A 20,664-nucleotide genomic window follows, 5' to 3' on the forward strand; every position below is an offset into this window, starting at 1 on the left:
CTCTTTAAACTATCAGACAAAGGCATTAGAAGTCCCAAGGCCTGGAAGAGAGGTGGGCAAATTCTAGCCCACAGGCTGGATCTGGCCCACAGGGTTAGTTGCTGATGGGGCCCCCACCTCTATATTTATCTTCGCCTCTGCAAGTATGGGGCAATCACAGCTCTTGTTGGATGTGGATCGCCATTTACGGCCAATGGTAGCGGCGGGAAGCAGTGTCCCAGTCTGCACCGCTTCCTGATGTTCCCCTTGGCCATGAACAGCGATCCACAGCCCACAAGAGCTGCTATTGCCCCGTACTTGCAGAGGCGCAGTTAAATATAGCAGTGGCGGCCCGCCAGGAACTAACCCTGGAGGACTGCCTTTTTTAATTGTCCACCCCTGGCCTAAAAGCTGAAGCTAGACAAATTTAGACTAGAACTAAGGATTACATTTCTGACTGTGAGGGTAAATAACCATCGGTACAACATTCTTAGGGTATGGTGGATTCTCCATCACTTAAGGTCTTTAGATCAAGGTTAAAGGTCTTTTAAAAATATGCTTTAGCTCAACCATGTGCATGTCACAGGAGGTCAGAAAGAGAATTGTAAAGACTTCTTCTATCCTTAAAAATATGAATCTACGAAAACCTTCTATTTACCAATGAAGTATAAGTGTGAATTGGGGGGGGGGGGGGGGGGGGTATTGAGCCCTAAACGTAAAAGGCGAGGAAAATTCTTAATTCCCAAAGAAAGCAAAATAAATTGGTATGTAATATAGTTTATCAGGCACTCTCCCTGACTTCTCTGTGAGTTTTTTTTTATATTCAGGACTTCACTAGAGGTATTCACAAACCATGGACATCTGTCATCCCTAGAAAATGTAATGAGAAGAAAGCTAGTTGAAATTAGTTGAAATTATTTCAGTGAATAGAAAATTTGCTGGAAATTTTTGTTTGTTTGTGTGCCACTGAAACTATGAATTCAGGCCAAATATGTTTAAAAGTTTTGGCCAACTCCCTTCCTTCCCCTCCAAAAAAAAAAAAAAGACCCGAAAACAAAAAAATTAAAAGTGTCAGAAATTTTTGTTTTCAAATATCAGTTCAACTCACCAGGCAAAATGTTTAATTTTTTGACTCAGACATTTCTTCTGTTCTTCATGTTGTTGAGAAAATGGAAAAAATTCAATTTTCAGTTTGAAACTAGCCTGTTTGCTTGTTTGTTTTTTCACTGAATTGAAACGATAATTATTCACTTGGCTCTAAATGAAACTAACAACTCATTTCACATAGACTACCAACCAATCATATTATTACTTGAAAGGCTTTGCAGCTTCATAACTGTCCATTTAGCCACCCATTCCCCTATTTTGGCTAAATTTAATAGTATACACCATTGCAGTGACTAATGTTCATTTTGTGAACAAACACAATGAACAGACTTTCCCATTAGTGTTTTACAGTATTTAGGAATACAAAAGATCTTGGAACATATATGAATACAATTTTATCTGCTAATGCATCGTGTCGGTCTTTCTAGACTTGTGTAACAGAACTTGTCATTGCAGCAGCTGAATGTCTTCTATGCGAAGCAAACACAATTATAACTCAATGCATTGGGCTGGGATGATGTACAATGTTTAAGAAGGCTTTTGGATTTGCTTTGACAATGAAGGTGATGATGATGAATTTATTGGGCTTTTTTTCTCTCACAAATTCGTAGCCAACTTATCTGTGCACATGTAATCTTTATACATCATAAGAATGGCCATACTGGGTCAGACCAAATTTTGCATCTGCAAAAATGAGCTGTGGCTATCTGCACCCACATCAGCAGATGCGGATACCCGTGGATATAAAGTGGATACCCACAGATTTCCAGGGCTCTAATTATGAACAATGCTTATACACAGAGCGACAACCTCATGGCCATGTTCTGATGGAGCCACCAAAGAACAAGAGGTTGCATCCAGGGACAATGTAGCTCGGGTCTCACCAGGCCCAGTGGAAACAGAGAGATTCTTGCTGTAGGTGACAGCTCCCAGCAGAGACCAGACACTTCCCTGAGCTGCAGCACTGGAGGCTTCCTCCTCTCAGAAAGATAAATTCCTAGCAGTTAGTATCTCCTGGCTGCTGTACTTCAACACCCTCCCATAACCTCTTCTAAAGCCCCAAACCATCCTTCACCCTGCATCCAATCCAAATAGTCCAAATGTCAACCAAACTATCCCAGTATCCCAGTCAGTCATTCTTCTCCTAACTGGAAAGGTGCCCGCTTCTTCCTGCTCTTCCCCACATGCAAACTTTATACCAAGGAACCAAAATTAGTCTCTCTTATCATGGCCTCACCTGTGGCCAGTTTACTGCCTGCTGCTCTCAAGGGCTTATGCATTAAAGCCTACCACTTCAGGACACACTCAGCTCTGGATGCATAATCCCTAACTGGCAGATCCAAGGGGACAGTCCATCCAGGAAAAGCAAATTAAAAAAAACCTCAACCCCCTTGAGAAGACACCCTGCCAGTGTGAAATATCATACACCTGCAATGCATTGTACACCAGAAGAAAAGGAACCGCTACAGGGCACAAGAACAGAGCTTTTGGAAATGGCGCTGGGAAATCTGCCCATGCTCAGAATGGTGGCTCAGACAAGAGGATCCTATTTAAATGGCTCATGGCTCTCGTTTGCAGCACAGAGGCCAGAGCCATGAGCCTTTTAAATAGTCGCAGTAATCCCGGGCGGCTGCCAGGCAATGTGGGAGCAGCAGGGCAGGGAGCCAGGAGCCCTTGGTTGTGTTTTTACTTCAAAGCCTCTAGTCCCAGACAATTCTGGAGGGAGGCTAGTCTCCTGCTCCAGCCCCATCCCTTCTGTGAGCTGCAGCCACCCCGTAACCACACACCAAAATTCATTAAGTGTCCCCCCCCCCCTGAGAAAATTATTGCTCAGCCCTGGTATAGAGGAACATGACTGACTTCAAAATGCAGTGCTGCTGCCATTCTTTAATCAGCCAGAGGAGGCACTGTTGAGACAGCCTTTTCCTGCCTCCAGGAGATAAACCAGGGTGCTGCCGTCTTCCTGCTGCCAGCCCCCGGGAATAAGAAGGGATACTGGCTTGACCACTGTGTTTCTCTTGGGCTGCTTATGTCCCGTTTTCTTTGTTGTGGTTCCAGTGCTTCAAAGACACCTACATATCCCTGCATCCTTGCTTAGTCCTCACAGCCTCAGAATCTCAGTATATGTATTGCATGATACAAAAAACAACATAAAAAGAATGCTGAAGAAGAGGTTGGGACAAGAGGGGAAGGCTTGCCAGACCTCTGTCTTCTCTCCCCAGAACTGGGTCACTTCCTGTCCCATATGGTGGCCCTAGAGGGTATGATGAGCCTCTAGGACCATCCACTGGCCTGTTGGAGGGAGCCTAATCTGGCTCTTTCTCTCACTCTGTCTGGGGTTGGCAGACTTCCACCCCCATGTGTTGTCCCACCCACGGCAAGAATGGGTTATAGGGCCTGCTACTAGAAGGACAGAGGGGGCCTGGCTCTCTCCCCCCTCCAGCCTCCACTACATCTATTCTTGCCCCTAAGCCATTTGCACTGCAAAGGGGATGTAAATATGTTGTGCCCCAAAAGTTTGGCTGTAGAATTATTTGCCCTCCTCCGCTCATCCTCGCAGAAATCAGGGTGACAGGTGACAGCTGCGGTGGTGAATTTTGTGATGAGGAGACTGGAATGCTACAAACTTGTCCAAAACCACCTAATTTCTTTGACATAAGAAACCGTCATAGATGACGTCTCTTTTTTTCAATAATCTGCAGCATGGAACACATTTCTTCCTCCTCATCATGAAGAACTCACTTCACACCCGGGGCTTTTGGAGAAGCTGAGATTTTATCCATGTTGCAGCTGTCATTTTGGAAGGCTGCTAGTTTGGAGACTAATTTTAAAAAGACATGTACACTCTGGGATGGGGCGGGAGCCAGGAAACCTTGCATCAGTCAATCTTCAGTTTGTATCCTCTAATATCCCATTGCAAAAATGCATCTAAAGCCATGCCAGAAATTCATGAAGTGATGTATCAATCTTTAATTAATTTTACCCTATGCAGGTTTACACTGCCAAGTACAATCCAGAATATTCAGGGGTGTGAATAAAGGACTAAAAGGCAGGAATTAGGCAGGCAGGTAAATTGTGAATATTGCGATTACTACTGCTCATTAGCTGTTACACTGAACATCATATTTTCCTTCCTTGCCTCAAATTTTCCTTCTGCAGTCTCTTATTTGCTTTCTCTAACTGCTCTGGTTTGTTGTTCACACTATAAACTCTCTGGAGTAGGATCTACAGTTTAATATGCATTTGTACAGTGCAGAAGATAGCACAACAGAGCTCTGACTTGAGCTTTTAGACGATGCTGCAACAAACAAGCTGGGCAATACTCCATTCTAGGTCTAGTTCAGACATTGACTTAGTCGGTAACTTTGGTAGTAAATGTTTCAAGCAAAAATAAATAGATATTGTCATGATTTATAATCTGCACAATATCCTGATTGATTCGATTTCTTCCTTCAAGTAAAGGTGTAAAGGTTTTGATAAGCTGGAGTTTCGAGCAATTACATTATCTTGACTTTTGAGTAGCACTTCCAAGAGAACTCCAGGCAGAAGCACCAACCCTTAATTGAATCTAAGATTTCATTTGCCTTGAACTAATAGCTGAGGAATTCAGTATAATTTCTTCCCAGAGAAAAGTGAGATAAATGATGTGTACATGTCTATCAGGTAAAATATTTGATCACTTACCCTCTTACTCATCATTGATCTTTAATCACTTATTATGTAATGTTACACCCAACAAAGATTGCAATGGGGGGAAAACATAACAACCATGCAGCCTGCAGAAGCAAGAAGGCAATTTGTCTCCAGCAGGAAGGTTGCTCTTTTCTGCACACTCCGTTTACAGCATCATCTATCATCTGTGAAAATCGCCAAGAAGCAGCAGTAACAAAGCTCAGCTGAAGTCACATGAGGCAAACTGTCTTCTTAGAGTCTCATCCCAATAGTAGCCAAATTCTAAAAATTTCCCAGAGCAATGACAAAAGAGTCAGTATAAAAGGGTTTTTATACTCTCACCCATTGGTATGGAGCAGAATGATATTATTCATGAGACCTCTTTGAACACTACCGTGCTGGGAGACAAATTACATTTGCAGATTATATATTGGTAACGGTAACAACATGATCCTTCTAAGGAACAGGTAAACTATTTTCATATGAGAATCAGTGTGTTCCCTTATTCCTACCACTGTAAGCTGAACAGCTGATGACTTTTTCTAGGCTGTGAACTGTCCGTTTATGGGGGGAGAGAGAAAAGAAAGACGAAGAAGGAAAACTATTTTTTCACTAAGAAACTTTCAGATCCCATGAAACCTGACTACAGTTTGGCATGTTCTTCCAAGCACAGCATGCAAAAGTAATAAGATTTTATGACGTGATTATTGGACATTGTGGGCCTTAGCCATCTGCTAAGAGGGGGACACACTGCTCCTGGAACATCCTAGTAGTAATTTGCACAGTGCTTGAATTCTTGAAAGTTACCAGGAGTTCTAGTGTGGTGTAGATATCAACTGGCAATCACAACATGAAAAACAAAATGACTCAGCCATTTGGTCTTCTAGGAAAACTGATTCCAGAGTAGGGATACTGTCATGTTTTGCTTTTAGATTTCTCATTATCTCTAATAGGGATACTAAGTTTTCCAGTCTGCTGAAAACCTGTAACATAACTCCTCCCACAAGTGAATGCTGCCTCACTGACAAAGCACAACCTAGTGATAGCACAAAGGACATACTCTTCCCAATTCATAGTTATGGCTGCGTTCAGCTTCCCATTACTAAAAATCTCTAGTGGCTACACTATTCATGCATGCAATAGGCAGACAGCATTCAGTCGCCTACCAAACCCCCTGCAGATTCCCTAGGCAATGCCAATTTAGTCGGATTCCATGCAGGGATTAGGAATGACTAAATATGAGGAGTGGGATTTTCAAAAGTGCATAACATTGGCCTGTAGAAATCATCTCCTGCTGCAATCAGCTAGGGATGAGAGAAAATTACTGACTTGGCTATAGCTCTTGGGTTGTGTTAGACTCTCAGGAATTTTTGATCCATGTAGTCAGCCTCGTTTGATTTGTTTCAATGGGTTGGTTTTGGAGGTCTATATATACAGGACTTGTAGGACTGATCCCGGGAATATCTATTTGGTTGATAAGATTTTAGGTCCTATGTACAATTAAGTATAAAAATTTTCAAACTTTGGGGCTGTGGAAATGCTGCACCTCTGTAAGCCAGGCTAATGATGTAAGTGCTCAAAATATTGACTTAGGGTCTGGATTTCGGTTCCCAAGTTTGGAAACTTTGGCCTAATTTAACATTTTTGAAATTTTAATAACACTTCATTAGCGACAAAGGATTTTATGGAAAGCTCATAAAAATGACAACAAGGACACTGTGGGTGTGAAATGGCTCTCACGACAGCAAATATATTGTAGTCTGCATGAAGGAAGTCGATAAATTGCAGATGAGAAGTTTTGGAAGGGGTAAAACGGACAGCATTTTGCTTGCTGTACCAGATACATCCCCTTGTTTCTTGAATGGATCCATCTAGTGCTCTATGTAACCTCATCTCACATCAAGGCCTGTTGCACTTATGCCCATTTCTCACCCTGAAATCCTATATTAGACTATGGGCTGGGTACTGGGTGAGTAAGAACACCTCTTCTGCTTCTTCCTTGCATGACTCGACTCTAAACAAGGAGTGGACAGGTAGACATGGGGAAGGAGGAGATAAATGGAGCCTTAACTCCTCTCCTCCACCATTCCATCCAGCAAAACTAAGCCAGTAAAGGGGTTAGGGAGTAATAATTTGTCATAGATAGAAGCCAGCAGAAAATTATTAACAACCCCATGGCTGCACAATGGGGAGAGAAGGGAGGGAATTGTAACTCCCTGAGCTACTGTTTCTTCTCTGGGATGCTCCTGGGGTGGCAGGGGCTAAGTCCTTGTGGCTCAATCTAATCATAAAGGAGAAGCTTTTACTGTGGAAAAAAATGGTCTTGATCTACAGCCGATGTAGATGGGCTGTTGATTTACAACACCTGAGGATGTGATGCGTTATCTTTAGGAGCAGGGAAGTTGGGTAGTTTTCTTCTTAATGACTATGGCTACATCTGCACTAGAGAGCTCAGAGCAGCACAGCTGTACGGATGCAGCTGCACTGCTGTCAGCTTGGAGAGAGCTCTACTGTTCACATAATCAACCCCCTCCCAATGAACAGCCATAGCTATGTTGGCAGGAGATACTCTCCCACTGACATAGCACTGTCCATACCGAGGTTTGTTTTGGTGTAACTTACATCACTCAGGAAATCGGTGCTTTTCACAGAGGCTACGTCTACACTACGAGTTTGTGTGACAGAAAATATGCTACTGAGAGACTCATTAACATAAGTCACGATCTTATTTGCATATTTTCTGCTGATCTGTTTTTTCGCTAGGGGTTTTTGTGCAAAAACAAGCAGTGTGGACATTTCCTTTTTGCGCAAAAACCCCTTTTTGTGCAAGATCCTCACGCCTCAATAAAGGAGGTATACCAATCTTGTGCAAAAAGAGGTTTTTGCACAAAAAGGAAACATCCACACTGCCTGTTTCTGCGCAAAAGCCCCTAGCGAAAAAACGGATTACCAGAAAATATCGAAATTAGATCGTAACTTATGCTGAGTCCCTCATTAGCATATTTTCTGCCACAAAAACTCGTAGTGTAGACATAGCCAGACATTCAGCATAAGCTATACTGACATAAGTGGTCATGTAGACATAGGTGTAGTGTGCTTTTTGCAGGCAGCTTTATAAAATGCTACATTTGTTGAAGAGACAAGAAAAGAAAACACCACCACTAGAGGTGTCCCCTCTGGTAGCAATCTATGCATAGTGTATGCCTTGAATGAGGAGAAATAACAAGCATCACGTGGGGATAGGACCACCAGGCAGCAATATCCTTCTGAGTACACATCAAGCGAAAAAATGAAAACTACAAAAGTAAGCTGTAATAGGCCAGTCTAGGACAGCTCATGTGTTAGGCATGCCTTTGCTAATTTGAAATCAAAACACATGTACTCTTCTGAGGCATTAATACAAAAATATATATTTGTCATAAATGTTTCTTATATCAAAAAATTATTATTATTTTACATTACAGTAAAATAAATAGCCCACCTAAAACTTCCTTTACCATTGACAGAAAGACTAGTTAACAGCTGGGAGAAAAACAGGGGGTATGGAACTGTCGCAAAATGTGAAGGGAAGCACACATCAGTGGCTTTGCTTTTGTTCTTTATTGTTATAAGTTTTCTCACACTTGTGTAATATTAATATAAATATTGCCTCATCTTATGTCAGCATCCTACACCATTGCATCAAATTATTTCATTCCCCCATCACCTTTTCCTTCCTACTGCTTCTTATTATCATCAGAAATACCTATTAATCCTCAGGAATACTGCATTTCCCTTAATATAAAATGGATTTATATTTTTAGCAATAGGCGTTCTATAATACTGACACGACATTCAGGTGACAACAGGACATGGATGTGAGAAATACAGATTCTTCAGTAAAGAAAAGGAAGATCTCTGCTTATCAATTAACCTAGACTGGACCCAACACTACAAGAAAGTGTTGTGCATAAAGGGGCGAAATTCTCTATGACAGATGGCACTTGGTTTCATGCTATTACTGAGTTACTGCTCACAAGCTTGTTTACCTCCCATACAGAAACAATAAAATTGCTTATTTATTTTAAAGAGAGACGTTGAAATGCTTATTTACCAAATCAATCAAGGCTTACTAAGGCAGAACAGCTACAATCCTCACTCCCCTAGAACATTAGATACCTCACTGATTTCAAGTGGCAATTATCCACTGCATTTTTTTGCAGCCCACTCTGACTAGAGGCATTTAATTTGCAGATTTTGATGAGAATTGTCATATTTTTAATTGCCTATTTCGTCAAACTGAATTTTGAAGCAAGTGATTAACTGGAAGCTGCTTTTCTTTTTTCTTTCTCACTAGCCTTGGGCCAGCAAGACAAATATTTGTCAAGACCCAAGTCTGGTTATTTTACATCTAAGAAATGCACAACTACCTTCAAGTCACCATTGGGCATAAGAGAAACATGACTATGATTTAACAGTAGCTGAAAAATGTCAAAACAAGCTGTGGCTGGCATTTTGACAAGACAGTGTTGAAAAGGAACCACTTTTTCAAAATTTGGAAAACTGCAGAGTAAACTGTACGGTTATCACTTGGCTCTGAGTAGGACTTTGCATAGTCCTGAGAATTTATACGTGAACCTCTAATCAGGGCGTATTAAATTGTTATTATTTGTATTCAGTAGCACCTATCAGCCATGGACCAGGACTGCCTTGTGTTAGGCACTGTATATACTGAGAGCAAAGGGAAGCTTTCTGCCATAAAGGCTAGATAAGACAAATATTTACAGGTATGCTTGGTTTTGTGCACACAAAGTCAATGTGACTGTTCACTTGCCTGACAGTAAAAATGTATGTACATTTTTTTCCAGGACTGGGACCTAAATTGTGACTCAGTGTTTGTTAAAAAAAAAATCAAAAATATTTTAAAGCAAATATCCTCCCTGGAAGTTTATCAGTTATCATCAGAATATGATTTGGCACATTTTTATTAAAAATAACATTGTGGAGGGGAAAGCACTTGATTCTGAAATAGTGTAGGAAAATTTTAAATCAAATATACTTTTTTCCCCACAGACAAGCAAGATGAGAGCATTTTTAACCATCATGTTAAGAAGTGATCATTCTTATGATTCCGAATACTGGGTGGATCAGTGCTAGAAGCAGACAGTACTCTATCTGTTGATGATAGTTTTAAATAATTCTAATTAGCAGGATGGACAAAGCTATGCAATTAAAAGACTCAAAAGCGTCAAATATACATTATACATTACGCAAACAACTGTTGACCAGCTCCATTTAGGTTAACTGACTACATCTATCTGTGCTTCCCTAAGATGTAGGTAAATAATTGTTTTCCTGTTCATCTTGCCCCAGTAGGCCTTTTGGATATCAACCTGTTTTAGGTCACGTATCATTGAACTAAATTTGAGAGTTGCCAGTTGTTGGTTTCCTGAGCAAAAGCTAGAGTCACCCCAGCAATTCACCCCAGTTGATCATCAGGTGAAGGATCATGATTTATTCTCTCTCCAAAGCCCTGGCTACAAACTTTTAACATGATACCAAATAAAAGAACAACTACAAAACATCTCTGCTTGTTTTACTAGCTGTCCTCTACTTCAGGGCTTACATCAAACTCTCCTGAGAGTTATGCAGATTGGACTAAATGTGAAAAACTCATATGTATTAGGAGTTCTGAAGACTTCCATGCTATTTTTTGAGCGTCAGGGAATCATCCATATGAACAGAAAGGTTGTCCTCAGAGCAGAGAGGTTCTGCATACAAAGAAGTATTTGTTTTTCTGCTGCTCTCAGGAAATATATTTCAGTTTCTAATGTCCCAGGGGAATTTTCTCTTCACCAACCCAAAGCTTAACCCTCTGAATTAATGCAGTGACCAGGGTCTGTAGAAATAACATGAAGAAAACTTTACCAGGAGCAGATATCCACCTCAGAGATTTAATATCTAACATAGCGCCTGTGCTTGTTTCACAGCTTGAGGGAAACCAGTGGCTAAGTATGGCTGTGAAATCACAGGGACCATTATTATTGCTATGACCTGTTTAATCAGAAGAGACATAGGCCCAAAACAATCTTGAGCTGAATTTCCTACCAGTGAAATATCAAACAAATCTATGTGGCGATGAGTGACGACCACAGATTCATCAGTAGCCAACACTTTCCACTCACATTGTTATTAATCTGATCTGCCAATGTCTGATGCTAATAACCCCATCCCTCTGAAGAGCTGACACCCTATAAAAAGGGCATCGGAGAAAGGTGACAATTTTCATCCACAATGAAAGAGAAGAAAGGAGTGGCAAATGTCACCGTTTATTCTGACTTACCTAGGTACATTTGTGACCCACCATGGTTGGGAATGCTCAAGAATGCTACCATAATTGTTCTGTCCTTTTCCTATTTACTTAAGAACAATTATGGTAACATTCTTGAGCATTCCCAACCATGGCAGGCTAGTCTCTGCGGTGAAACTGCTGCAAATCCACTGAGATCAATGGAGCTGTGCCAGTTGAGAACTTGGCCCTGTGTCTCAGTTCATTCAACAATGATTGTACTTGACATGCAATACAGAACTAGCATTTGTTTCTAAAAGGAAAACAGTGGGTTCTTTCAGTGCTAACCCACCCTATAAATAGTCCCAGTTTTCCAAGAACTTAAGTGCCTTTAAATCAAACTCATATGTGCAAACTAGTTTGACGGGAGGGGCAGAGGAAGAGAAAGGAAAAGAGGACATCACTGTCACCGCTGTGGTATTGTTGAGTGGCAGGGGATCTCAGTGGTGGAGAGTGAATAAATGACTGCTTGAAAAGCAAGGCAGCAATCTTTTCAATTGTACCTCATTAAACACGCACCCATTACAAGCAGAGTCATTTCTTCCCCACTGATGAATACTCCCAACATTATTACTGAGGATCAGATCTTCCCAAGACCCCTTTGCACTGCTCCACTGAGGTCTTAAAGTTGCCTAAAGACTGCCCTAGGATAATGGATCACTGGACCCTTTTATAAGGTGGGATTCCAGGTTGGATTGGTGGGAAAGGGCTGATGCACGACATAGTCTGCCAATTCTAGGAAGCAATGTGACGCCTTAGGAGCTGTTACCCGCTGACATAATTTGAAGCAGGCTCCAGGATCGGAGTGTTTCTGTATGATCACTGCCTCTGTGGATCTGGCTCCCAATCTTGAAACTCAATGCCGGCTGTGAAAAAAGCCATTTATCATTTCAAGCTTCCTTGTCCCTTACTACTCATTGTACAGCCTTATGCAAAATTGCATGGTTTCCCTGCCCCAGAGATACGTAAATAATTTGTAACAATTTCTTTGCTGAATTTTGTCTCCACCTCTGTTCATGATTTTTTACTGAATAACTGTGGTGAATAATTCTTGCTTCAGAAACTATTCACAGCAAATATTCAAGATCTGAAATTCAAGATGTTTTTACCACAGGGCATATTTCCATTCCCTGATTTGGTGAGCATAAATTAGATGGATGTTTCTAGTGCACACAAACTCACATTTGCCAATTCAATATTTCTGAATATTCTCTGCAACATTGGCTTAAATTGCAGCCTCTCCACAAGTACATTTATTTACTACTATACTCATAGAAAACAAACACAACAGGGGCATGAACATAAAATAATCTTTTAACATTTAGATGAACTCATCACTAGTATGTCTGTACAGGCAGTCCCCAAGTTACGCGGATCTGACTTATGTCGTATCCGCAGTTACAAACGGGGATTTCTCGCCCCGGAGGACTGGAGCGGCGGGACGCTTGGTCCCGCCGCCCGCCTCCTCTGGGGCAAGAAAAGCTGCTCCCCGTCTCCCTGGTCTGCTGGGGGAGCCAGCAGACCAGAGAGACGGGGAGAAAAGCGGCAGAGGACCCAGGGACGGACCTGCGGCCGCTTCCAGATCAGCTGGAAAGCCGCGGAGGACCCGGCCGGACCCGCGGCGCTTCCAGCTGATCTGGAAGCGGCCGCGGGTCTGGACCCGGGTCCTCCGCCGCTTTGCTCCGCGTCTCCCTGGTCTGCTGGGGGGGACGCAGCTAGTGCCCCCCCCAGCAGACTAGGGAGACATGGAGCAAAGCTGGGGGCCTGTGGTAGAGCAGGTGGGGCGCTGCCGGTTGGTCCCGCAGCACCGCTCCTTGGTGCTACTGGACAAACCCGGCAGCACCCCAGCTGCTCTGCCCCAGGCGTCCTGATTCAGCCGCTGCTGATCAGTTTCAGCAGTGGCTGAATCAGGACGCCTGGGGCAGAGCAGCTGGGGTGCTGCTGGGTTGGTCCAGTAGCGCCGAGGAGCGGTCGCGCTACTGGATCAACCCAGCAGCACCCGAGCTGCTCTGCCCCAGGCGTCCCCAAGTCAGCCGCTGCTGAAACTGACCAGCGGCTGACTACAGGAAGCCTGAGGCAGAGTTGCTCTGCCCTGGGCTTCCTGGAATCAGCTGCTGATCGGTTTCAGCAGCAGCTGACTTGGGGACGCCTGGGGTTCTTAAGTTGAATCTGTATGTAAGTGGAACTGGTGTCCAGATTCAGCCGCTGTTGAAACTGATCAGTTTCAGCAGCGGCTGAATCTGGACACCAGTTCCGACTTACATACAGATTCAACTTAAGAACAAACCTACAGTCCCTATCTTGTACGTAACCCGGGGACTGCCTGTAATGTACTTTTTAGTACCTTTCCCTCCCCCATCTTCTCTTTCTTAATATTGTGTTTGATTTGTTGAAATTATGGTACTCTGGGTGCATTAGAAAATAACTGGAGTCCAAGTATTAACAGGACAGATAATCTTTTGTGCCTCACAGCAGAGTTCTAGTGACTGCAAGCAAAAAGAAATCCCATTAAAAAAAGACAAAGCTGCCCTATAGCCCGAACTGAAGCGTGCCAAGGAAGGTCAAGAAAGGACTACTGCTTCCCCTTAGAACTAGCTGCCTTTCAGGAGCCAACAGACAAACTGTGCATAATGTTTATACTTTAATTTGAGGTTACTACTTTGCTGAAAAAAAATCAGGACAAAAAAGTAGGTCTTTTTGTTCCAAACATCCTATACCTAGTGAAAATAAAATGTGAGTACATGAAACAATTAAACTATGTAGTGTTTACTATTCTGCTGTTGTTAACTGGTTGGATTTACCTTTCATTTAAGATTTAGTGTTGGACATTAAACTCCAAAATGCCTCCTGCTTTGCATTTAATGCTGGCTTCATAACTAACGGCATGAAATGATTATTCTGCCCACTGTGAGGTACACACTCCCTCCTTCTCAGCCATGGTTGTACTTTTACAAGCATTATATTTTACATTTAACACCACTTAAGTATGGGATGTTTATCCGTTAGTGTTCTAATTGGACATTACTGGTAACACTGATTCCAAATGTAACAGACACGCAAGTCAGGCACTGTGATACATCGGTTACGACAACACTCTTTGTTTAGGAGCCAGGATTAGGAAGGGTCTGCCAGTCACTACTGCCTGCTACTGCAGAATCTAGCTGAAAGCAGATGGAAAGGCTAGCTGTCAGAGAGTGGTAGGAGTCCACAGCTGACCCATCACTCTGCTCACTAAGGTGATGTCTACACAGGAATAAACCCCCAACAGCTAGCCCAGGTCAGCTGACTTGGGCTCATGGCATTTGGACTTCCGGGATGAAAACTGCTGTCTAGACATTTGAGCTCAGGCTGGAGTCCTAGATCTAGACCACTGCATGTGCGAAGGGTCCCAGCACTTGGTTCCAGACCAAGCCCATATGTTCACACCACGAGATAGGTGACTGTGCCAGCAGTGGCAATGTTACAGACCTTCTATCCCTCTGTAGATGGGCCCTGAGGTATTACCTATTTCTCCCATGGAGTGCAGTTAACTGGGAAATGGGTGCTCGATGGATTAATTATGTGGAAAGCTGACAAGCTAATGAGAGCAAGAAGCTTGTGTACTGGAAACTGTTACTAGATAGAACAGGAAGTTCTGGGCAGGCTGCCAGGAGATACAGGATTTCGGGGTGATAAGATCTTACCCTCCTTCCCCAGTGAGCGGGAAAAGAGGATGTTTACTTCTGCTTGTATGGTGCTGTACTTGTAAGCTGGTGCACTGGACGCAATCAACAACACACTGGTGTCTATAAACCTGAGAGCATCTAGTTTGTTTGTGATGGCAAAGAGGTAGAGAAGATTGCCTTGTCACACCAGCTTATAGGGGGAACATGGGGAGAAAGTTGGAAGAGAGTAGAGAGGACACAGGGTCCTAGGTATTTCAACCCCTCTCCTCCTCCAAAGATGGGCCCTCCACGGCAGAACTCCTGCACTTAGGGTGCGTCTAAACAGCACAATTATTTCAAAATAACTGATGTTATTTCGAAATAATGTGCGTGTCTACACAGCAATTCTGTTACTTTGAAATAATTTCAAAATAACGGACAGATTATTTCGAAATCTGTAAACCTTATCCCACGAGGAAAAACGCTTATTCTGAAATAGCTATTTCAGAATAACAGTAGCATTGACGCTCCACTGCTATTTCAAAATAGCTCCTCCCCGGGGCCATTCAAAGTAATTTCTCCCCAGTGCATCCTGGGGCTCTACATCAAGGTAGCACATCCACATTGGGGAAACCTGCCTCAGACTAACTTTGAGTCTTCCCTGTAGTGTAGACGTGCTATTTCAAAATAAGGCAAGATGTGCGAGCTTCCTCACTGATACATTTCTACCAAGCAGGGTGCAAACAGATGACCCTACCATTGGGGAACCATTAATGGCTCAGATCCCACAGACTACATTTCTACAGATAAGCCACTGATCGGGGCAGCAGGTTTGTATAATTTTTAGTGGTGCCCAGAATGGGTCTAGTCCCCGCCCTGTAAGCCGCCCTTCTCTCTGCCCTCAGCCCTCCTGAGACCTACCCTCCTCCACCAGCCCTTCTCACCCCCATGCCCACTCCTCCAGTAGCCCCACTCTGATCATGTGAGCTACCCTTCCTCATCCCCGCTCCTAAAACCTTCCTCTACACACCTTCCCTGCCTCTCTCCTCTGGTGCTGGTCCCTCTCTGCAGGTGTCTGCCCTTCTGCTTCACCCCCAGAATCTCCTGGCACCTGCACCTTCCCTTATCCCTGCACCCTCCTGGTGCCTCCCCCTTCCCTCACTGCCCTGGCCCCCTTTGCCCTCCTTTTCCCTGATGCCCACCCCTCACCACCCTCTGCCCTCACATGACTTGCTCCATCCCCACCTTCCTCATGCCCACCCCTTCTTTCAAGCCTTCTTCCAGCACCTCCCCCTCCCCCTTCTAGCGCCCAATGCCCTTACCCTCTCCCCTCCCAGCATCACCCTTTCCTGCTCCCACAGACACCTCCCCTCCTGCCCTTTTCTTCAGTCTCCACTTGGCCGCCTGGCATCTGTCTCTTGCTACCTTCCCCTTTCTTCTCCTGACCTGCTCTCAGCACAAGCCCCTTACTCTCCCACCCCTTCCCCCTATTTTTCCCTCACCCCACCTTCTTCCTTCCAGTTTGCAGCGCTGGAGTCTGTGATCTGGCCCCAGCTGCTTCCGGGGCCCCAGACCACTTGCCGAGCCTGGAGCCGGGTCGTGTGGTGAAACTCTGGGCCGCGCGGTTTTAAAGTCCCACGCCGTGATGTCACGCCACATCCGGGCATCTCCCTCTCACCTGTTGCGCGGCATTTCAGCACGCCAGGCATACACAGCTGTCATTCCGGAATGGGTGCTTTCATTCCGGAAAGGGCCAGGGGGGACGCTCTAGGGACAGGGGATTGGAGGGGGGGGCGGCAGGTGGGGGTCATGGCCCGCTCCAGGCAGGGCCAGGGGAGAGAGAGACCCAGCTCCAAATATTGGTGGAGCAGGGCCCCCGGCTCTGAATATTGCTGGAGCATGGGCATAACTCGCCGCCTATGCCACTGACAGCTGCATTCCCAAGGACATCATAGATCACAAAGCCTGGGAGGACAAGGCAGTCTCAGTTGGGGGTGGCAGGTGGGGAGAAAATCCAGCTCTCCACGACAGATTAGATGAAGCCAGAGTCCTCTAGGTTTCCCAGCCTTTTGGATACCAGAGTGTGATTTGCTGCCTTCCTAAACTGTCAGGGAATCTCAAGGATCACTGTCCATCCACAGACCAGTCATTGAGAAACAGCTCTAAGAAATGTCCCCAAGCTTCCTATTCAATAAAGTTTCTCCACAGCAACAAGAAAGACATTTGCAGCAGCTGCTTCTCTTTACCCTTACTCCATCTAGAAAAGAGAAAAAATCCCCAAGCAAATCTTTCTATAACCGAAGAAGGGGGAATGAGAAAGTCCATGAAGCCTGGACCTTTTCTATATCCAATCTCAATCTATTTTATCTGGAAGCTGCTACGCCTGGCAGCAGCACAGAATGGATAGGTCATTTATGTTTGTACCATGTTCAGAACAATGGGGTCCTGGCCTCTGGGAACTATCATAACAAAATAATAGCAGTCATACAGACAGACAACCTGCTCAACACATCAGCTATGAAAAAGCTTCAGGCCAAAACAGAGCTGGAAAACAAAATGGGGACGGCTGGCTAAAAAAGCCTCTCTCCAAAAGATCTTCAATGTTTGATGGGGTAAAGAAATTGAAGGAAAAAAGAAAGATTGAATCCACAAAGCATACAGCAGAAATGCCATCTGACTTCCAGACACAGAACTCTGGATCACCACCAAACCTGTACATTGGTAAAAAATCACATTGAAAGCTCAGGGTTTAACTTGCCCATGAGAGCGGACCTCAGCAGTGGGTTTGGGCTGGTGAGACCAGACCTGAAAAAAGTCCCTGTTAGATCCCAATAGACAATTTCCAGCTTCCATTCACAAACTTTTGGAAGACCAGTAACATTTATTTGCATATAAACAAATGATGAATATGCAAATAAATTGTTTCTGGTCCTCCCAAAGCCCTCAGTGCCAACTTTAGCAAAGCTTTTGATACGTCCTTGGGGTCATCTCATGGCGCAGCCCCGACAGGACTCCCAATGTCACGGGCTTGAGTGGCAGCTGCTGATGAGACAGGAGCAGGCCCGGTCGACTGCCCTAGGCGGTTTCCCAACCCCAACCCCAAGGTATCTTCTTCACCCACGTTTGGGACAGGTAAGGTTAGAAGGCCTCTCTCAGGCCTACTGAGTGACTCGGCTTGTATGGGCCCTGGAGGTCGGGTGAGTAGCCCCATGTCCTCTCCCCCAGTTGCGCCTGCATTCGTGGGTGAAACCGCAGGCCACACCCTGCCCCGGGGTGTGTCGCTGGCCCTATCTGTCGGGCGAGTTGTTCTGCTCCCCCCTCCTGGCCCCAGTCCCGGCTGGCGCAGGCTCCCCCAGCTGCATTGGTGAGCACAGCGCATGGCCTTCTCCCTGGTCCTAGTGCCTGCCAGATCTAGCGCAGCTGCCCAGGAGCATGCCCAGGAGAGACGCCACTGCAGTGGGCTCTCCCCCAAGAATCATGTGCGAAATTTTTTCTGAGGAGCGGTATTTTTTTTTCTAAGGACCGGTCCTGGGCCACGAACCACACTTTGGGAAACACTGCTCTAGCCCCACAAAGGGTTGCGGGGGGGGGGGGGGGAGGTGGCTGGAGTGCCAATGCAGGCTCTCCAATGCTGAAAGTGGGGAGCCCAGAGCCTTGAGGGCTGGATCCAGGCAAGACAAGGGCCGCATCCAGTCCCAGGGCCTTAGGTTCCCCATTCCTGAGCTAAAGACTTTGAGAACCTGCAGGAATGTATTTAAGATCTGCCATAGTGTTCTGGACCATTGATTCATCTAGTGCAGTATTCTAGCTCCAAAAACAAACAGTACTAGAGATTTCTAAGAAATGTGCAAACCTCCCCTGTTAAGTACAATTATGCAACAACTTTCCTATGGGAGAAGGGTGGAGTTTTTCCCCTAACTCCATGCAACTGTTTGGCATGACTTAGCATGAGGTAGCATTGCCAATTTTGGTTGGACATATTCCTGTAGGTTTCATCACATAACACAGTCATTAATTATAGATTAACCTTTAATTCCTGGATACTTTAGAACACTTCTGGAGGTTTAGCAATCCTGGCATGAGGGCTCTTCCATTGGACATTTACCCTGCATAGTGTAACTAGGGATATTCCTGTTATGCATTTGTCTAATCTTTAATTTTATATGCCCTTTTTTTCTACACTACCCAGTGCCAATGAGTTACAAAGTGTATTATTTGACAAATAGGTTTTTAAAATAATTTCTATCACACTACAGCTTGGACCTTCTTGGTCCAGCATCCTTGGTAGCTGGCTGGTCCTGAACGAGGGGATTTGCAGGACATGAGTAGGTCCCGTCATTGGCCTCCCTGCCTGCCGACCCTCCCTACGTCTGGCTGTGACGCTGCACCTGATCCCCTTGTCCCCATGCTCGGGCTCCAGACCTGGACCTGCTGCTGCTGGGCTCCAGCCTCCCTGCCATCAGCCCTGCCAGGGCTCCCCAGAGCTGGAGCTCTCTGCTGTGCAGCCTGAGCCCCTTGGCGGTCACAGCTCCCCACCGCACTACCAGAACTGCTGCTGCTGGGGCCACAGCTCCCAGCTGCGTGGTTGGACCACAGCACCACTGGACCCCGCTACCACACTCCTGGCCTTGCCACTAGACCTCCCTATCCATGGGCTCTGTGGTCCAGCAACATCCGTGGTCCTGGCGGACCAGGGATGTTGGCGGACCAGAGAGTTCTGGCTTAGGGAGGTACAGCCTGTAGTAGCCAGAAGCCCTGATCTGGGACCCAACTGGCTAAGCACTATCATACAAAGGCCTCCCCTTCTCCAAAGCGTTTATAATCTCTACACCTGTCGAGACAATAGATGGGTCTGGAAAAATACAAGAAAGGCAACGAAACCATTCAGTTTATATTAATAAATAAAAGCATCGATAAGCTAACTGCCTAGTTATCATGTTGTGATTTCTAAGCATCAAAGAAGAGGTGAGTTTTATGGAAGAACCAGAGAGAGGAAGTGTACTGCCTGACAATTTAATTGGTTTCAATTCCTTGCTACCGCTCTGAGAAGAGCTAAAGAAATGCCCAAGTGATATTCTTTACTGAAAATAGCTCCATCATACCACATCCTACCTGTCTACTCTCTAATCTAAATAATAACACCACATTTAGTATCCCCTACTTTAGATGTTTATATGGATATCATCATCCAGAGGAGTGTTCGATCTCGAGATGAACCCTTAATCTTCAGTCCATGAACTGCTAGTGCTCAAGTGTTCATAAAAAGCTTCATCTAGTAGTTATTCCATAACAGCCTACAGAAACACAGGAACTGTCATTCTGGGTCAGACCCAAGGTCCACCTAGTCCAGTGTATTGTCTCTGACAGTGGCCAGCACCAGGTACTGAACAGGCAGCGATAAGAAAGCTGGAGCAAGCAGATATGGGAAAAATCTGCCCCCACAGCATCTGTCTAATCCCTAACAGTTAAAGATTGATGTGCACCATGCAGCTTCATATCCCTTCTAAAAAATGTTGTTAGCATTGCCTATTATAACAGGGAAATGTGAGGTAATTTCTATGATCAGCTGTGAATTAATTAAATACCACTATTTGTTTTCATTGATTGCAATTCTCTTGACCTCTTCTACTTCTATTCTTTTTGCGATGAAGTACCCAAAACAGAACACAACTATTCAGGGTGAAACATAATAGTGTCTCTCTGCCTTCGTGCATCTAAGACCATTTACTTTTCTTTTTTCCTTCAGAAATTTTTATCTGGACTGTCCATCTCTCTCTCTTTCCATCCATGTGTATATTAATAACTCATACTGAAACTTCCAATGTGCACTAGAGAATTACAGAAATATAGAACTAATAAGGACCTCAAGAAGTCATCAAGTCCAGCCCCTTCCATATCTGTGTACAGCAAAAGTAATATAGGTACTCTAGAATT

This window comes from Pelodiscus sinensis, chromosome 7, assembly GCF_049634645.1.
Source record: "Pelodiscus sinensis isolate JC-2024 chromosome 7, ASM4963464v1, whole genome shotgun sequence".
NCBI classification, from domain to species: Eukaryota; Metazoa; Chordata; order Testudines; family Trionychidae; genus Pelodiscus; species Pelodiscus sinensis.